The 18459-nt window shown below is 36.5% G+C and overlaps 1 protein-coding gene across 1 annotated transcript in view; it reads left to right on the top strand.

Moving 5' to 3' along the window:
• Positions 1-18459, top strand: part of GPR63 (G protein-coupled receptor 63) — a 44237-nt gene that overhangs the window by 19084 nt on the left and 6694 nt on the right. The gene's annotated exons all lie outside the window — the stretch shown is intronic.

Below are 18459 nucleotides of genomic sequence, written 5' to 3'. Positions count from 1 at the left end.
TTTTTAAATGTAAACCTTTAGATTGCTTCATATTTCTTACTATGACGTACATGAATTTTTTTTTTTTTTTTTTTTTGAGTAGGAGTTTTGCTCTTGTTGCCCAGGCTGGAGTACAATGGCGTGATCTCGGCTCACTGTAACCTCTGCCTCCTGGGTTCAGGTGATTCTCTTGCCTCAGCCTCCCAAGTAGCTGGGATTATAGACATGAACTACTACACTTGGCTAATTTTTGTATTTTTAGTAAAGAAGGTGTTTCACCATGTTGGCCAGGCTGGTCGCAAACTCTTGACCTCAGGCGATCCCTGGCCTCCTAAAGTGCTGGGATTACAGGCCTGAGCCACCACACCCAGCCATGAAATTTTTTTAACTTTTTGCTCAGGATTACTCTTGCTATAAGGGATCTGTGGCTCCATAGAAATTTTAGCATTTAAAAAAATATTTCTGTGAAGAATGTCATTGACATTTTGAGAGATTGCTGTGAATCTATGGATTGCTTTGGGTAATATAAAGTTACTTCTTAAGTATGGATCCTGAGGAGTAAAATTTCTAGAAAGTTTTAATATTTAATTTTCATAAACTTTTTGAAGTTTTACGTAACAGGCAGAAAGATGTACCAATCATAAAGGCACAGTTCAGTGAAATTTGAAAAAAACTGAATATATGAACCTCCCAGAAACCCTTTCCCAGTCATAACTCCTACTCTTCCCCAAAGGTAACCAATAAACTGCTAACATCATAGATGAGTTTTGCCTGTGTTTGAATTTTATATAAATTGAATAATATTGTATATACATATTTGTGTCTGTCTTTTGTTCAGTGTTATATTTGTGAGATTCATCCACGTGTTGTGTTATAGTAGTTTTGCCCATTTTCATGGCTGTGTAGTATTAGATTAATGAATATAATGACATTGATTTATCAGTTCTATTGATGGACATTTTTGCTGTTCTCATATTTCAAATAATGCTTCTAGGAATATACTTGTATTGAACTTTTGGTGTACAAATCTAAGTATTTCTGTTCATTACTCAGGAGTGGGATTACTGGGTAACAGAGCGGGCATAACTATAAATTTACCATAGACAGCATACTGTTATCTAGTTACCCGTTTCCACTCCCAGTGAATGAAAGTTTCATTTGCACCACATCCTGGTCAATATTTGCTATATTTTATATTTAGTTTTTCAACTTTAGTCATTCTGTTGGGTTTTTATTTTATTGTGATTTTCATTTGCATTTTCCTGATGAGTGGTGAGGAAGAACACGTTTACATATGTTGTGGATTTTGTTTTGTATTGTTTTGTTTTAGCTGTTTGGATATGTTTGTGAAGTTTTTGTTCAAATCCTTTGCCTATCTTTCAGCCTGGGTTGTTTATCTTTTTCTTACAAATTTGTTGGCATTTAAATATATATATTCAAAGGATGAGTCCTTTGTCAGTATGTGATTGCAAATGTCTTCTGCCTTTTGACTTGCCTTTCTGTTCTTATAATTTCACCTTTTGGTGAATTTATCCTTCTTTATAGGCAGTGGTTTTGACATCCTGTTTGTGCCTTAAAAATATATTTGATTTGGAAACTTAATAAATGTTAAGAAACTTAAACTTGAGCTAATTAGAGGCTGATATTTGGTTGTTATGAGAGCTATTCAATTTTTTCTTCATGCTTATTCCACGAGTGACGTCTTTCAGATGTTGTTTCTCCCAACCTTTCCATGAACCCAGAATGCCAGCTTCCAGCCCACTGAGACTGTGCTCTACCCAGCTTCCCAGCCTTTCAGCTGCCTCTTTTACCAGACTTTCAAGCTCTTCAGCAGCTTTTAATCCTTTCAGCTGCCACTTTGCAGGCTCTTGGTTTCTCAGCTGCCTTGAGAAAACCTCTGAGCTAGCATTTCAGAATTAGCTCATGCCTTCAGGTGAAAAATTACCCAAATTGCAGAGTGCCTCACTTTTCTATACTTCATTTCTCTCAGATCGTAGCCTCTCAGGTTCTCCCTGCTTTGGTGGCTCTTAGATGTCTTCAAAGAGATGTAAAAATGTTATCCAGCTTTTTTGGTTGTTTTTGGTGGGAGTGTTTGTCTGCTGCAGGCTTGACTTTATTTGCTAGAAGTGGAAGTCTCTAGGAATGTTTTTAAGGCTTTTGAAATAGCTTCCTGAATTACTATAGGCTTACATTCCCATTGGTGGAGTATCAACTTGCTAGAATTATTTTCATCTTGTTTAAACCTTTGAAAATCTAGACAAAAAATTAATATTCCATTATGTTTGAATTCTCATTTTTACTTGAGTGAGACTGAACACTGTTTCAAACAATAGTTGGTTTTTTGCACCTTCTATTTATGATTTACTCGCGAATATACATTATTATTCGTTGATTTTTAAGAATTTTTAATGTGTAATATTGCCTGTATTAACAAATAAGAATCCATCCATTTGAAGATACTATATTAATTGACCAGAATAATTAGCCTTTTCATTAATCTTTATAATGTTTTAATATTTTTGAAGGCAAGGGTTGTGTCCTCTTTTCTTTTGTATTCTGTCTTAGTATCTGGTATGTGGTACAGGTCATATTAACATGAACCGGATTACATTTAAAAAATAATGTCGAGAGAAGAGCAGGAAACCCTTGAGGAATGTTTTCTTATGTCATGCTGTGTTCAGTGGTTTATCTGTATGAAAGTTTGTCTATTTAGGAGCATCATCTCAAGTCTTAAGTTCATGAGACATCACATTTTTTAGCTTTATTGATATATATGATATACAAAAAATTGTACACCTTTAACATATACATCCTGAAGAGTTTGGACATATGCGTACACCTGCGATATCTTCACCACAACCAAGGCACTGAGCATATTCATCACCTCCAAAATTTTCCTTGTGTTGTTTTGTATGTGTGTGTTCTTGTAAGAACACAACATCAGATCTGTCCTCTTAATATATATTAAAATACGCAATACTCTATTGTTAATACAGGTACTATGTTGTACAGCAGATTATTAGAACTTATTCTTCCTGCATAACAAACTTTATAACCATTGAAGAACACGTCCCCATTTCTCCCTCTCACCAGTCCCTGGCAACTACCATTCTGTTCTCTTCTATGAGTTTGACTATTTTAGATACCTCCTATAAGTAGAATCAGAGCCATTCCAATTTTGAGTTGTTATTTTCTTTCTCACGTCCATGCAAATCACTAACTTAAGATGAAATTCTCCTTTGTGATATATCAGAAAGTACCTGTTTTATAAATCTCCACAAATTTAAAAGGGGAATTGTATATCTTGGCTTCCTCACATGAAGTTAAATTAATCTTGCTCCTGGAAGCATTCATATAAATGGTGAGTGTCAACCTTACCAGTTGCATTTTGAAGGAGTTGAAGTGTTAGACCCCTTTAAACTGATTTCAGAGTTCTAAAGCATGCACATAAAAATTTAGAAAATCTAAAACATTCTTTATTCCCATAGTTTATCCAAGTCTTAAGTGTTTGGATTTTAAGAAATCATCCAGTGTAATTTTTAGTCAGCAATATGAAAATTGTGTCTGAGGATAAGGGATAATGGAATTTTCCTTATCCACATTTTGGCTCTATTAATTGTGAAAGTATGATATAACTCACAGAAATGTCCTTGTTTTAGTCACTGCCCTACATTTTTTTTTTTTTTTTTTGGTCATTTTGTAAAACACATCATTTGCGCTCACGCTGCCTCAGGCCCTCAGGGAATGGTGTTCTGTAGAAAACTTGAAGCCTTTAGGGAAGGCTGGTCTAAAAATAAAACCCTCAAGGTGTTAGACCAGGGGTGAGGGACAGCATTTTTAACATTGCAAATTGCTATATTAAGTGGCATAAAAGTCTGTTCTCTTTCATAGGTTATGTGAGAAGCAGTAAAATCTTTTGGAAAGAGCAGAAACTGTGGAGCCAGGCACCCTGGGTTCTAATTCCAGCCCTCCCACCAGCTGTGTGATTGGCGGCACATTGCCCTCTAAGCCTTGGTTTACTTCTCTTGAAAATGGGGAACATAACTTCTATTTTTGGGGTGGTTTGTCAGGATTAGCAATAATATATGTTAAGGTCTGGTACATGGTAGACATTTAAGAATTGATAGCTATAGTAATTGCACATCTGAAATTTTGTTTCTTTTTCTGGGATAAGACCTTTTTTCTGCCCCTAGTATAATGATAACTCAAAGATGAGAGGTAGTTTACCTGAGTTCCAATCCTTGCTCTACTGTTTACCAGCTATGTGACCTTGGGCAAGTTACATAGTTTGTGGCTCAGCTTCCTCATTTATAATTTACATTTCCTCCTTTGCTTGAAAACTTACTAAGGTTTTACATGTATATACTATTGTATGTATTAGATATAAAGTTGGAGATTGAACAAGTACGTACCATTGAATGTCATTTACAAAAAATGACATTTTTTGTATTTTCTGAGTACGTACCGTTGAATGTCATTTACAAAAAATATTTTTTTTCTTTTGCTTTGAAGTAACAATACTAGAATTGTTTTCTTTTTTGTTGCATTTTTATAGTAATTTTTTTATATCCTACATTTCAAATATACCACTTTTTATATAAGGTTTTGTTTTACTCATAGTTTAGTATCAGGTAATCTTATGCAGATGTTCATATGATGCCATCTTTATGGCTCACTCTTATGTTAATAAACCATAGTTATTCCTCAGAGACAGAGAATATATAATTGTAGCCACTGCTCAGAGATACAGATAAAAGAATATATGACATCTCAAAAGTAAAACAAACTTGTAGAGGAGACTAAAGACTCTGTAGGGGACTTCAACACTACATTCTCAGCGTTAGATCATCTAGACAGAAAATTAACAAAGAAACCTTGGATTGGACCTAACAGACATTTTCAGAGTATTTCACCCAACAGCTACAGAATACACATTCTTCTCATCAGCACATGGAACATTTTTCTAGGATAAACCATGTGTTGGGATGCAAAACAAATGTCAACAGAATTGAAACCATATCAAGTATCTTTGCAGATGACAATGGAATCAATAACAAGAGGAACTTTGGAAACTTCACAAATAAATGGAAATTAAACATACTCCTGAATGACCACTGGGTCAGTATGGAGTTTTCTCCAAAAACAAAGAGTAGAACTACCATACAATCCAGCAATTTCAGTACTGGGTATGTATTCAAAGCAAAAGGAATTTGTATATCCAAGGATACCTGTGGTCGCATGTTTATCATAGCAGTATTCACAATAGCAAAGATATGGAATCAACCTAAATGTTCATCAACAGACAAAGGGCTAAAGAACATGTATATGTACACAATGGAGTGCTATTTAGCCATAAAAAATGAAAGCATGTTATTTGCAGCAAGATGGATGGAACTGGAGGTCACTATGGTAAGTTAAATAGTCTAGGAACAGAAAGACAAGTACCACATGTCTTATTCATGTGGGAGTCAAAGGAGATATGTCCTGGAGGTAGAGAATAGAATGATAGATACCAGGAGCTAGGAAGATACCAGAAGAGGAAGAGAGGATGAAGAGAGGTTGGTTAATGGATACAAAGATACAGTTAGATAGAAGGTATAAGTTCTAATGTTCAATAGCAGAGTAGGGTGACTATAGTTAGCAGCAATGTTCTTTATATTTCAAACTAGCTAGAAGAGAGAACTTGAAATGTTCCCAACACATAGAAATGTTAAATACTCTAGATGATGGATACTCCAGATACCCCGACTTGATTATTACACATTCTGTACATTTAACAGATGGTCACATGTACCCCACAAATACGTAAAATATGCATCAATAAAATAAAAAAATAAAAAGAAATAGAAATAAGAGACAAAGGGAATTATGAACAAAACCTATCACCCATAGGACTTATCACTTCTTTTGCTTTTTGCATTTCTAAAAGGTTAATCTTTTAGCCACTTAAAAATACATTTTAAAGTTTTCAATTATAATTAATTTTCTCTTTTATTAAATATTGACCTTTCCTGCCACTTGAGTTTCAGTTTTAATTGTCATCAGAAGTCACTTAGCATATTCTCTGAAACAGAGCCCTTGCTGGCATTTAGTTTCTTTTTAGTATTTTTGGGATAAAGTAACAGGAAGGCAAATAAATCTTTGTGCTTAATAATCTAATTTTTTAAAAGTCCATGGAAAAACTGAGTGTTCCTTTGAATATCAGTGAGAAAATTCTTCTTTTTTTGTGGTGAATATTCTGGTTGGAATTAGAAATATATTAGGAATGGAATGGCGTTATAAATAGAATACTACTTGTGGTTCATGCTTAAAATGTACACACAGCATGTTTTCCGTTAGCTTTATTGCATATAGGTTTTAGGTTAGATATGCCTTGCATACAAGGTAATTTTGATGCCATGATGATGTGCTCTATATAAAAAATAACTTTAGATAAGCTCTTCCTTACCCTGTCTCACTCTATGTGATTATTGTGTATTCCTTTTTGGTTTGTTTTCAAAGCTTCCTTTGACTCTATTTACAGGTAAACCAGAGAATAACAGAATTCAACAACAAAAAAATGTAGACATTGTTATAGTGATCTAAATTTATGGACTATTCATTTTAATTGCAAAGTAGGTTGCCCAATGAAAGTGATTGCCTTTTTAAAAAAAATGAAATAAAGTTGAAAGTTGCATTGCTTCTGAAGTGAAATGGTTGGTTCTTTATTTCTGGTTCCACCTTTTTCATAACAGAACTCAGGAGTATACTTCCATCCTGGTGTGTCCTTCAACTACCATTCCCCCGGTTTTAATTAGAATCTCTGGATATGTAGCAAGGGCCTAATATAGGAAGGAATATAAATTTATATGTGATACGTTTTTTTCTTTCCTCTCTTAGTTTGCAATTTTATTTCTTTCTTAGATGAGAGGAAAGATGGGAATGAAGGGAGAACCAAGTGAAATTCTTCTTGGCTAAGAGTGTGGCAAATAACAGAAGAACATGATGTGACATCTTTTCTCTTCGAGTGCAGCCTCTGGCCCAGAATCAAAGAGAGATGCTCCATAATGTCACAAGAGCTCTGCTTTCTTTTAGGCATTCTTTCTTTTAGACTTCCATTTTGTTCAAGACAAAAGCAGACACTCTTGAGTAACACCAGTATTTCAGATTCCTATCTGTTTTCTTCTGCTGTCAGTGATGAGTTGGCTAGAAGACGTGGGTTATTCCCTTAGTCCTCTCCTAGGCTTTACCAGCGCTAGTTTCTGTTTATCAGTTAGGGTATAGAAGAGTAATTTTAGAACAACAATTTTTTCATAGTGTTGCCACTCATTTCTTCCCAGCATCCTGGGATCAGTGGAATCAAGGCCAACCTTTAGAGCATATGCAGTGAGTACAGCATTTTAGAGGATTGGACTGGGACTGGGGCTGTTGGGAGGTCTCTACTGGGACCCCTGAGATGCTTGAGCCCAGGTCCTGCAGAATCTGCAGACTGTGGTTTGCTTCTTACCTTCTTTTCCATGGTTAGAGTGACATAAATGGTTATCGTATCTTAAGCAACACTAGGATACACAGCTTTGTGTTAGGTCAGATAGGTTGCAGCTTGCATCCTCAAGGAATTTTATACAGGAAACAGGAAGAAAAGTGTGACAGAATAGTACAAGATCAATATTGATTTAATGTGAAAAAAATTATACAAAACTGTAAGTGTATGGGTAAAATAATATTTTACTCCCTTAATTTCATACCAGAAAAGAAATCCCTTTTGTCCATTTGGTCTGTTTGTCTATACATATGTACATATGCACAAACACATGCATGTATATATATACACACACATCTACATACATACATAACAATGGGACTATGTTGTATGTCATTCTGCATGTTAATTTTTTTTTTTTAGTATATGATGAACATTCTCTGATGTCACTATTCTAGATTGACATTGTTTGTGATAGCTGCATGGTATTTCTAGTATGTATGTACCGCACTTTATTTAACTGTTATCTTTTTTTTTTTTTGAGATGGAGTCTCACACTGTCACCTGTGCTGGAGTGCAATGGCGCGATCTCAGCTCACTGCAACCTCTGCCTCTTGGGTTCAAGTGATTCTCGTGCCTCAGCCACTGAGTAGCTGGGATTAGAGGCACGTGCCACCACACCTAGCTAATTTTTGTATTTTTAATAGAGACAGAGTTTCACCATGTTGGCCAGGCTGGTCTCGAGCTCTTAACCTCAAGCCATCTTAACCTCAAGGCTGCCTCAGCCTCCCAAACTGCTGGGATTACAGGCGTGAGCCACTGTGCCCCAGCTTATTTAACTGTTATCTTACTATGAGTATTAAAAAGATGTTGAGTTTTTCACTATGAAGTAATGCTACAATGAACATTCTTATCTGCATGTTTATGCTAGTGTTTTTATCATGTAGAATTCTAGACAATATTTAAATTGTTCAATATTAAGAAATACTGCCTACTCTTACTCCCAAAATGTTGTACCAGTTCATACTCCCACCAATAGGCTATAATAGAGATATTGATTGCATAACATGGTCAAAATTTATCAGGGTAACCAGCCCCCCATATTTCAATGTAGGTTCTTTTCTGTTTTCCTTAAGTGTCAGCTGGTCTGAGAAGTAAAGAGAAAGAGTACAAAAGAGAAATTTTACAGCTGGGTCTCCAGGGGTGACATCACATATCGGCAGGTTCCGTGATGCCCCTTGAGCCACAAAACCAGCAAGTTTTTATTAGGGGTTTCAAAATGGGAGGGGTGTACGAATAGGGAATGGGTCACAGAGATCACATGCTTCAAAGGCAATACAATATCACAAGGGCAGAGAGGCAGAGTGAGATCACAAGGCCAGAGCGAAACTAGAATTACTGATGAAGGTCCATGCCCTGCTGGGCACACATTGTCACTGATAAACATCTTAACAGGAAACAGGGTTCGACAGCAGACAACTGGTCTGACTAGAATTCACCAGGCTGGAATTTCCTAATCCTAGCAAGCTTGAGGTCACTGCAGGAGACCAGGGCGTATTTCATCCCTTGTCTACAACTGCATAAGACAGACACTCCCAGAGCGGCCATTTTAGACACCTCTCCCTGGGAATGCATTAATTTTCCTAGGGTTATTCCTTACTGAGAAAAGAATTCAGCGATATTGCTCCTATTTGCTTTCTGAAAGAAGAGAAACATGACTCTGTTCTGCCCAGCCCTTCAGGCAGTCAGACTTTATGGTTATCTCCCTTGTTCCCTGAAAATCGCTGTTATCCTGTTCTTTTCAAGGTGCCCAGATTTCATATTGTTCAAACAGACATGTTTTACAAACAATTTGTGCAGATAACGCAATCATCACAGGGTCCTGAGGTGACATACATCCTCAGCTTATGAAGATGACGGGATTAAGAGATTAAAGACAGGCATAGAAAATGAAAAGAGTATTGATTGGGGAAGTGATACATGTCCATGAAATCTTCACAGTTTATGTTCAGAGATTGCAGTAAAGATAGGCATAAGAAATTATAAAAGTATTAATTTGGGGAACTAACAAATGTCCATGAAATATTCACAATTTATGTTCTTCTGCCATGGCTTCAGCAGGTCCCTCCCTTCAGGTTCCCTGACTTCCTGCAACAGAAGTCTGTAGAAGATTATGGTTATAATATGTTGTAATTTGATATCACTTTGTAGTTTATAATTCACTTTCATCTATCTTATTTAATTCACCAGCCTATGATGTGGTTTTATATCTGCATCTTTGAGATAAGGACATTTGAGAGTCAGGAAAGTTCACTGACTTGCCTGAACATCTTAGTTAATAAATGGAAGGGCCAAGACTATTACCCAGATATTTTTTCTCTACTTTTGACATCCTTATAGTAAGTTAATTTAGGAAAGGCTTGAGGTTGGCCATATTTAGATGACATTTTTTTAGCATTTGTGAAAGTTGATAGGTTTTATGTAGTACTGGGTTACTATGGATTTGAAGGAAGAGAAAAATACAGAAAATGATTCAAATCAAATTCCATATAAAGAGAACATATTTATTGAACCATGAAATAATTTTTTGGTTGTATATATACGTAATATCTATCTGTAGATATACATACATGCCTATATCTATATCTATCTGTAGATATAGATACATGCCTGTATCTGTATCAAATCTGTATATCTTTATGTCTCTGTCTAGGCAGCCTAATGAATTTTAACATCAAGGCAGAATTGTGTATAATGAGTTTCTTTCTAAGTTGTAATATGGTGGTCCTATCTCTTTTGTAAGATTTGCAGTTTGAGTCATGGTAGAGATAACAGGCAGTTAGACACATTAGTTAGCATGCACTCTGAATACAGGGCCATTTGAAGGCCTAACTGGTGAGGCAAAGATAGCAGGATTCTCCTGGAAGGGTTAGAGATGGAAGTTGTAGCAGAGAGGCTATGATTCTAATGGGCTGGTAAAGCCAGTATACTCCAGCATGTATGTGGATCCAAGGATGGTCTTTTATTGGAAATTAGAAAGTGAGGTTGGTTTTGAAAATGTTCAGTATAGAGATACAGTCAAAATAATATAAAAGAAGAGAAAAAGGAAAGGAGCAGAAAGGAAGGAAAATAAAACCATTTTGAAGAATTAGAGATGGCAGGACGAGATAAAGAAAGAAGCTGGCCCTGTTTAGTTGACTGGAGTTCAGTGTAGGTGTCCCACTTTTTTGCTGCTTTTCTCTGCAGTCCCAGTTTTGATGAGGACTGCTTCGCAGAGTTTTATGGACGCCCTCAGGACTTCAGCCTGTGAAACTCTTCTGAAAAACAGCCAGCATTTATATTACTGCAGCATTGGGAAATCCTTTTGGGCACTGAAAGAACTGGCCTGAAGAAGTCTTTGCTTTTACTCACTAAATATTCACTTCTATTGGGATTGTAGAATTTTCACTTTGTTTCATGTGAAATTGTGATTAAAAGGTGGTCACTCCAGTTTTAGCAACCGCATGGGAAAACTAATCTCATTACTTTGGAGCTTTATTGTATTTTTACCAGATATTTGTATCATCTGCATTGGGAAACACCGAGCAAATTCAGCACTGTTAAGATTCTTTTTACTGAGTCTTATTTTTTGAAAGGAAAAAGAAGTATTTGTATTTTTCATGCATATTTACATTCCATGTGTCATATATTTTTGGCAGACCTAGACTTCTGTAATCAAGGCATAGAGCCCTACATTTACATGAATATCCTGGTAAAATATATGGATATAATCCTGATTCATTTCCACATCATTTCTAAATTTATTGTAATTGCTTTTCAAATTTAGCAATATGTTTTTGAAAATATACAAGTGATATGTAAAAGAAAACAAAGTGTTATGTTTTTCTTATACTGGTGGCATTTCTGTACGTGATATTCTCTGTTTTATAGCATAGCATAGTGACTGAGAACAGACTTCCTGGGTTTAATTCTCAGCTTTGCCCGTTATTAGTCGTGTGACCTTGGACATGTTACTTGACCATTCTGTACAATCGTTCTGTCATCCTTAAAATGGATATTATAGCAGCAGGAATATCATAGTTGCTGTGAAATTTTTAAAGCTAACATATTCAAAGAGCTTAAGGCAGTTCTTTGATATTATACTTCCTAACAAAACTCAGGAGATAAAAGGTTATTCTTAAGAATGCAGATTGCCCCTTTGAATACTGAATATCTTGATATGTCTGTTCCTTTATGCTTCTGGATACTTAAAAAACAAAATTTTAAGAGTTTTTTTTTTTTTTTTTGAGTTCCCACTGTTTTTATTTGAAATCTGTAACCACAGTGGAGGTGATTATTAACTTTCTGATTACTTTTTTCTGATATGTGTAGGATATTGTGTGAAAGGAAGGAGGCACAGGATACTAAATATATTGATGTTATGCTTGATGGCCTAATTTGGTAAAATTATCCAGCATATGGATATATTCTAATAAAAACAAAGTCACCAATCATGGAAGTAGTCCGTGTAATCCACTTGTCACCAAGTAGCTGGCTAGTGTCTCCAGGAGATTATGTCATATTCAGTAAGTTTAGTTTTGGTCCCTGTGTTCCCACGTTGCGTGTTCAGTGGCTATAGCTAGATTGATCTGGGTGAGTGAAAGTCCATGTTGTTGAGCACATGTACAACCTCTGTCCCTTCTGCCATGGCTATGTTGTTCACGAACTCTTTAGGGAAGGACAGGAGTGACTAGAGAAAGAGATTGGTTGATCTCAATAGAATAGGTCATCTTGTCTGCCTGGTTATCAAGCTCTTCTATTGAAAATTGCTATTTGGTGAGCATTTACATGACTAGCCAGTCAAACCATTAGCTACTGTCTATGATGAATGTAGTTTTTCATCTCTGGCATGAATTCTTCAAAATGAACAACCAAGTATAGTATTCAAAATGTTGCCCACTGGGAGGTTTTCTCTGCTCTGCCCTTAAGGGCTTCCAAGTGGGGCTGTAATGCTGCAACTCGGCACAATAAATCAGGCCTAAATTTTTTTCTTCTTTAGTTAACTGGTCATGAGAAACTCCTCTCAGTGAGGTCACAGGTGAAGTTTAAAGAGAGGATCATTACAGCAAAAATAGGAGCTGTGGGAATCTCAGCCATTTGCTCATGTAACCGAACTGTGCCCTGAGCACCTGCCAGGTCTGATTTCATACATACCCTTCTGCATAAGGCTGAAATGCTCCATGCAAACCCAACTGTATGGCTTCAGAAGGTCAGACAGCACCAAGTTTATGTGGAGCACTCATGTTCCATAGCTTTGTTCCAAAATACTAAAGATCTGGTCTGACCTTTAAGGGGCCTGCCAAATGCTATACAGAATCCTTGTGTGCCACAGACACTTAAAACACCAGTGAATCTTTCGGCTCAGTGGCAGAGCAGGTTTCATAACAGCCTGGACCTGTTGTGGAGCCTTCTCTTATTATTACTGATTACTCAAATATGGCAGCTTTTCAAGCTACTTGATCAATAGGTCAGAATAACATACCCAAATGAGGTGTATGTTGCCTCCAGAGTCCAGAAAAGCCAACTAAATGCTGTGTCTCTGTATTAGTGGTAGGCAAGAGAGCTATCACTTTGAAAGGGATATCTTGAAATACTATAAGACCCCTAGAAAATTTAAAAGATGTAGTTAGCATGTAATGGACAGCATGACATTCTATGGACTAGAAGTACAACCAAGGTCCCTGTGGACTAGGTTATGATAGTGTGCAGGAGACTTGATAGAGCCCTGAGGTAGGACAGTAGGGTAGGCAAATGCTTCAAGTAGTCTGCTAACACATATAGAGAAAACCAGAATTTGACAGATCAATAGCCGTATACCAGATGCCAGGAAATACATTGATGTGCTCCATCAGTAAAACCACATCTGATACAGCATCTGCACTCTTCAGAATCCATCTGTTTTCTACAAAGCCAAAGAGGCAACTTGAATAGAGATATGGCAGAATTGATCACCTTCTTCTTCCAAGTCCTTGATGGTGACTCTAATCTTTGCAATCTCTGCAGGAATTAAATGTTGCTTTTGGTTTACCATTTTCACAGGTAGAAATAGATAGTTCTAGGGGTTTGCAGTTAACCTTTCCTACCATTATAGCCCTTGCTCCACAGATTAGAGAACCAGTGAGGGAATCTGCTGAGTTTGTCTGTTCTAACACTGCATTTCAAAACTGGTAGAATAACCATGGCATGAGTTCTGGGATGAGTGGGAGTTGTACTGAGCCCAAACTTCATTAATCATGAGATTTCCATAAACTTCTGCTCTGAATAGAAGCAGTACCATAGAATATGATATTGACATGGTTGGGATGTTTGTCCCCTCCAAATCTCATGTTGAAATGTAATCCCCAATGTTGGAGGTTTGGACCTGCTGAGAGCTATTTGAGTCATGGGGTGGATCCCTCATGAAAGGCTTGATGCTGTCCTCCGAATAGTGAGTGAGTTTTTGCTCTGAGTTCACACAAGATTTGGTTGTTTAAAAGGCTGTGGCACTAACCCCTCTTGCTCTCTTTTCCTGCTCTCACCCTTCACCTTCCACCGTGATTGTAAGCCTCCTGAAACCTCTCCAGGAGCAGATGCTAGCACCATGCTTCTCATACACCCTGCAGAATTGTGAGCCAAAATAAACCTCTGTTTCTTATAAATTATGCAGCCTCATCCTTTGGGGAAAAAAGTGTGTGTGTGTGTGTGTGTGTATATATGTATATATAAATGCTAACAAATTTATAAGAAAAAGATAAACAACCCAGCTGAAAGATGAACAAAGGACTTGAACAAAAACTTCACAAAAATATCCAAACAGCCAAAACAAAACAAAAAAAAATGGAGAATAAATATGTAAGTGAATTATTAATTTTAGGATTTCTAAAAGTTAAGAAAGGAAAATATTCTACTGTTGGCTTATCAGTAAATATACTATTTACATAACTACATTATTACAGTACTGTAACTCAAAAGTTTCAAATAAAGATTTTGATAGTACAAAGGGAAGAGAAATAAATTGGGCAATGCTGTGACAGCTAAATCTACATCTATACTTACAGGAAATCAGGAGTTAATATATATAATTGATAAACCAAGAAGTAATTTCTTCATGTTATTTAGATATATAAAGAATAAAAATATGAAAAAACCTTTAATTAAGAATGACTATTACTAAAAACAGGAATGGGGTGGTGAAGGTTGGGACAGGGTTTGATGATCACCTTAAAACTTATCTAATTATTTTTAAAATGTGTGTATTTCATGAATATTAAAATGAGTAAACAAAAAATTGATCCCACAAAACAGTGCAAATGAATTTAGTTATCTAAATATTTATCGGACTGTGTGCAAAGCATAGTGGTTGTAGGGAGCAATGGGATTAATAAAATCAATGGCTGCCTTCTAGAAGAATATAGCCTTTTCAGAGAATAAAACAAGTATTTAAAGCACTCCAAAGATCACTTGAGCTTGGGAGGTTTAGGCTGCCGTGAGCTGTGATTGTGCCACCGCACTCCAGTCTGGGTGATATACCCTGCTTTAAAAAAACAAAGCGCTCCAGTGGCAGGTAAGACTAAGGAAAGAGAACCAAGAGAATACCGCAACCTCCACTGACCATTCTAGCTACTGAAGCCCTATAAATGTGACATTCTGGCACACTCCAAATATAAAACACTCCACTTATATCATTAACCTGATAACCCCAGCATTGTTTCTGTAGATGCAATAAGAGAGAATCATAAATCCAATCACTTCTACCATATGTGAGTTTTACAAATGTACATACATGTGGTGTGTTTGTATAAACATATGTGTATTATGTATGCATATATCATGTGCACACATTCACACATAATTTAAAATTTTTCTCACTTGGAAGATTTGTTAAACATTTCCGACAAATGGCAAATAAAGACTAGTCTAGATTGGATTTAACATTAGGACTGCTGTGTAAATGTTACCAACCTAAGCTAATTGTCTGTTGATCTCATGCTGCTACTGTCCTATTTCATTTGGAAATACAAATTTTAAGTATGAAACTTTTTTACTTAGTCTTATATAAAATTCAAAGAAACTTCAGGTCACAGTGATATTTGATGAGAAATGCTTAGAGGGAAGAATATTTTAATGTAGTTACTGTGAGCATTCAGGAGCACTGCTTTGGTTATTATACTTCGTAAGAAAAGGAAGAAGGCCAGGGAATATTTACATTCCAGTGAGCCAGGAGTGAAGTAAGACCACTGTACAGATACTGAAGCAAAGGCATTATTAAGTCTGTTCATGCTATGTTCCTTAGTATTTTAAATTCAAGTTATTTCCCTTAATGTTTAACTACAAAAATGCCTTTGTTTAATCTCTTTGTTACATACTCTTTATTTCTTAGAGAAATTGACCATTTATATTTAATAGGCACTGAAAAGTTGATTAGAGTCTCTGCTTATGGGCTGGTTTGACAGTGGGTGGGCTTCCATGTACAGGGTGACTGGGCACCAAGCTGGCATTCTACCATCAGATATTAGTATCTAGAGGTTTTTCCTCTGTGGCTATTTAGTTACAGTCTTTCAGTCTTCTGCATAGGCAATATGTTCCTGGCTTCTGGCAGTCTGAGAGCAGGATGGCGAAAGGAGCTATGTTCTCAAATTGAATATGCGTTCACTCAGTTCCCCCGTTTTCAGCCTTGCACTGACATTTTCGACTTTGGTGCTTGTCAGGTTCAGTTGTGCCACAGAGTTGGGCTACTGAAATGGAGATAGATGCTTTCATATGATTATTCAGAGAGGAGGAGAACTAGGTGTGCAGTGGGGTTCCAGTGTCTCTGATTTTCAGTCAGTTTTCCAGTTTTCAGCTCTACCTATACTCTCTGTGGTAACTGGCATCCACAGATTCTCTGGGGATCTACAGGATTGTTTCAGTTTTTTCGAAGCATATTTCCCTGGAAGTATTGAGAATAAATTGTTCTCTGTTCTGCTTTCTTAAGTCAGTTACCACAACACCATTTGCTTTTTTTTTGCCTTAAAACATTAAAAAACATCCTGGCTAACCAGGTGAAACCCCATCTTTACTAAAAATACAAAAAAAAAAAAAAAAAATAGCTGGGTGTGGTGGTGGGTGCCTGTAGTCCCAGCTACTCGGGAGGCTGAGGCAGGAGAATGGTGTGAACCTGGGAGGCGGAGCTTGCAGTGAGCTGAGATCGTGCCACTGCACTCCAGCCTGGGCAACAGAGCGAGACTCCGTCTCAAAAATAAATAAATAAAATGAATTTAAAAAATTTTTTTTATCTACTAATGTGTCTTTCATTTATACCTCTTGTTCTTTTGGTTTATATACTTTGTTTAAAAAAATCCCTTTACTGTCATTTCAGTGTGATTTTGGGGATGTGGACTGTGGTCAGTCTGCATTTTTAACCAGAAATTTAGAAGCCTTTTATTTGCTCACCATTTTCGTTTTAGTATCTGGCACGTAGTAGGTTCTTAAACAGATATTTGATGAAATATTAAATGAATTGTTAGAAGTTTTTATAGTTGTGGGAGGCTTTTATGGTAGAACGATGTTATGACTATGCAAATATAACAAGTTAAAAGGCATCTTTTAAATTATGGTTTTACTTTGGCTTCATTCCATTTTTTGTTTTTGTTCCTTAACATGGTCAAGGGAATGAAATACTTTGAACAGTGTAGTAATGCAGGATGGATATATGTTAGTTTACTTGGTCAAACACAATTTTAGCTGTCACATTAGGCTTAAGATACACAATTGTCTATTTATAATTTTTCTAGAGAAATTACCTCTACCTCTATAGAGGTAGACTTGTATTGAGATTAATTTATAATTATGCACAGCCTTTAGTCTTAATTATATGTATATTTAGGGTACTTCTGTAGAGGCCGATGGTGATTATGGTGTAAAAATCTTCCAACTACCACTGCTGTCTTTCCACTGGCCCCTTTGTGGTTAATAAAGTTCAAGAGCAGCTGGCTTAGTGTGGCATCATATCCAGGTATGTTTTGTATTACAAAATGAATATGTGAGGATAGATAAAATCTAGTAAGGGCAAAGAAATTAAACTGTAGAAGTGAAAGTAAGTAGTAAAGTTGATATTTTGAAGGAGTAGATCAGGATTCTTCTTTTTTATAAAGGCAGCCCTGGACAAAGAAAGATGGGATTGTAGAGCTATAGGTATGGTAGAGAGTCCCTGATTTGGCTACATTGCTGGATCTTGGATCTTAGAAATGTGATATTCCTGCCCATCATACACTAGTAAGTGAATGAATGAAATTTTGACAATGACCCTTAAAATCAATGACTAGGCTGGGTGCAGTGACTGATGCCTGTAATCCCAGCACTTTGGGAGGCTGAAGCAGGTGGATCGCCTGAGGTCGGGAGTTCCAGAACAGCCTGACCAACATGGAGAACCCCCATCTCTACTAAAAATACAAAGTTAGCTGGGCATGGTGGCACATACCTGTAATCCCAGCTACTGGGGAGGCTGAGGCAGGAGAATCGCTTGAATGTGGGAGGCGGAGGTTATGGTGAGCCGAGATCGCGCCGTTGCACTCCAGCCTGGGCAACAAGAGTGAAACTCTGTTTAAAAAAAAAAAAAAAATTCAGTGACTGATTCTAAGTCAAAATAATGAGTAAACTGCAATTTGTTTTAAACTGCTGTACATTTATGTTTTCCCAGTCTTTTAAGAGCTTATTAAAGGAATCTTGCCAGAAATTCAGAGACTTCTTTCTAACTATAAAGAGGTTACCTGTCCAGTAAAGACCTACATAAGGAAAAACCCATACCACAAAATGTGTAAGACAGCAGATTAAGAAAGTCCCTTACAGAAAACTCTAGAGCTACAGAAATCTGGTTAAGAAATTGGGGGTTAGGATAAGAGAAATGTGATAAGAAACTCTTTGGAGTAGATTCTTTGTAAGTTTTCTGGAGTAGATTCTTCATACCTGAATTTTTTTTAGTCATCTCTCCTTTAACATCTCTAACTTTATTATTTGGTTGACAC

The sequence above is a fragment of the Theropithecus gelada genome, chromosome 4, assembly GCF_003255815.1.
Source record: "Theropithecus gelada isolate Dixy chromosome 4, Tgel_1.0, whole genome shotgun sequence".
NCBI classification, from domain to species: Eukaryota; Metazoa; Chordata; class Mammalia; order Primates; family Cercopithecidae; genus Theropithecus; species Theropithecus gelada.
This window is presented reverse-complemented; position numbering and strand designations above follow the sequence as displayed.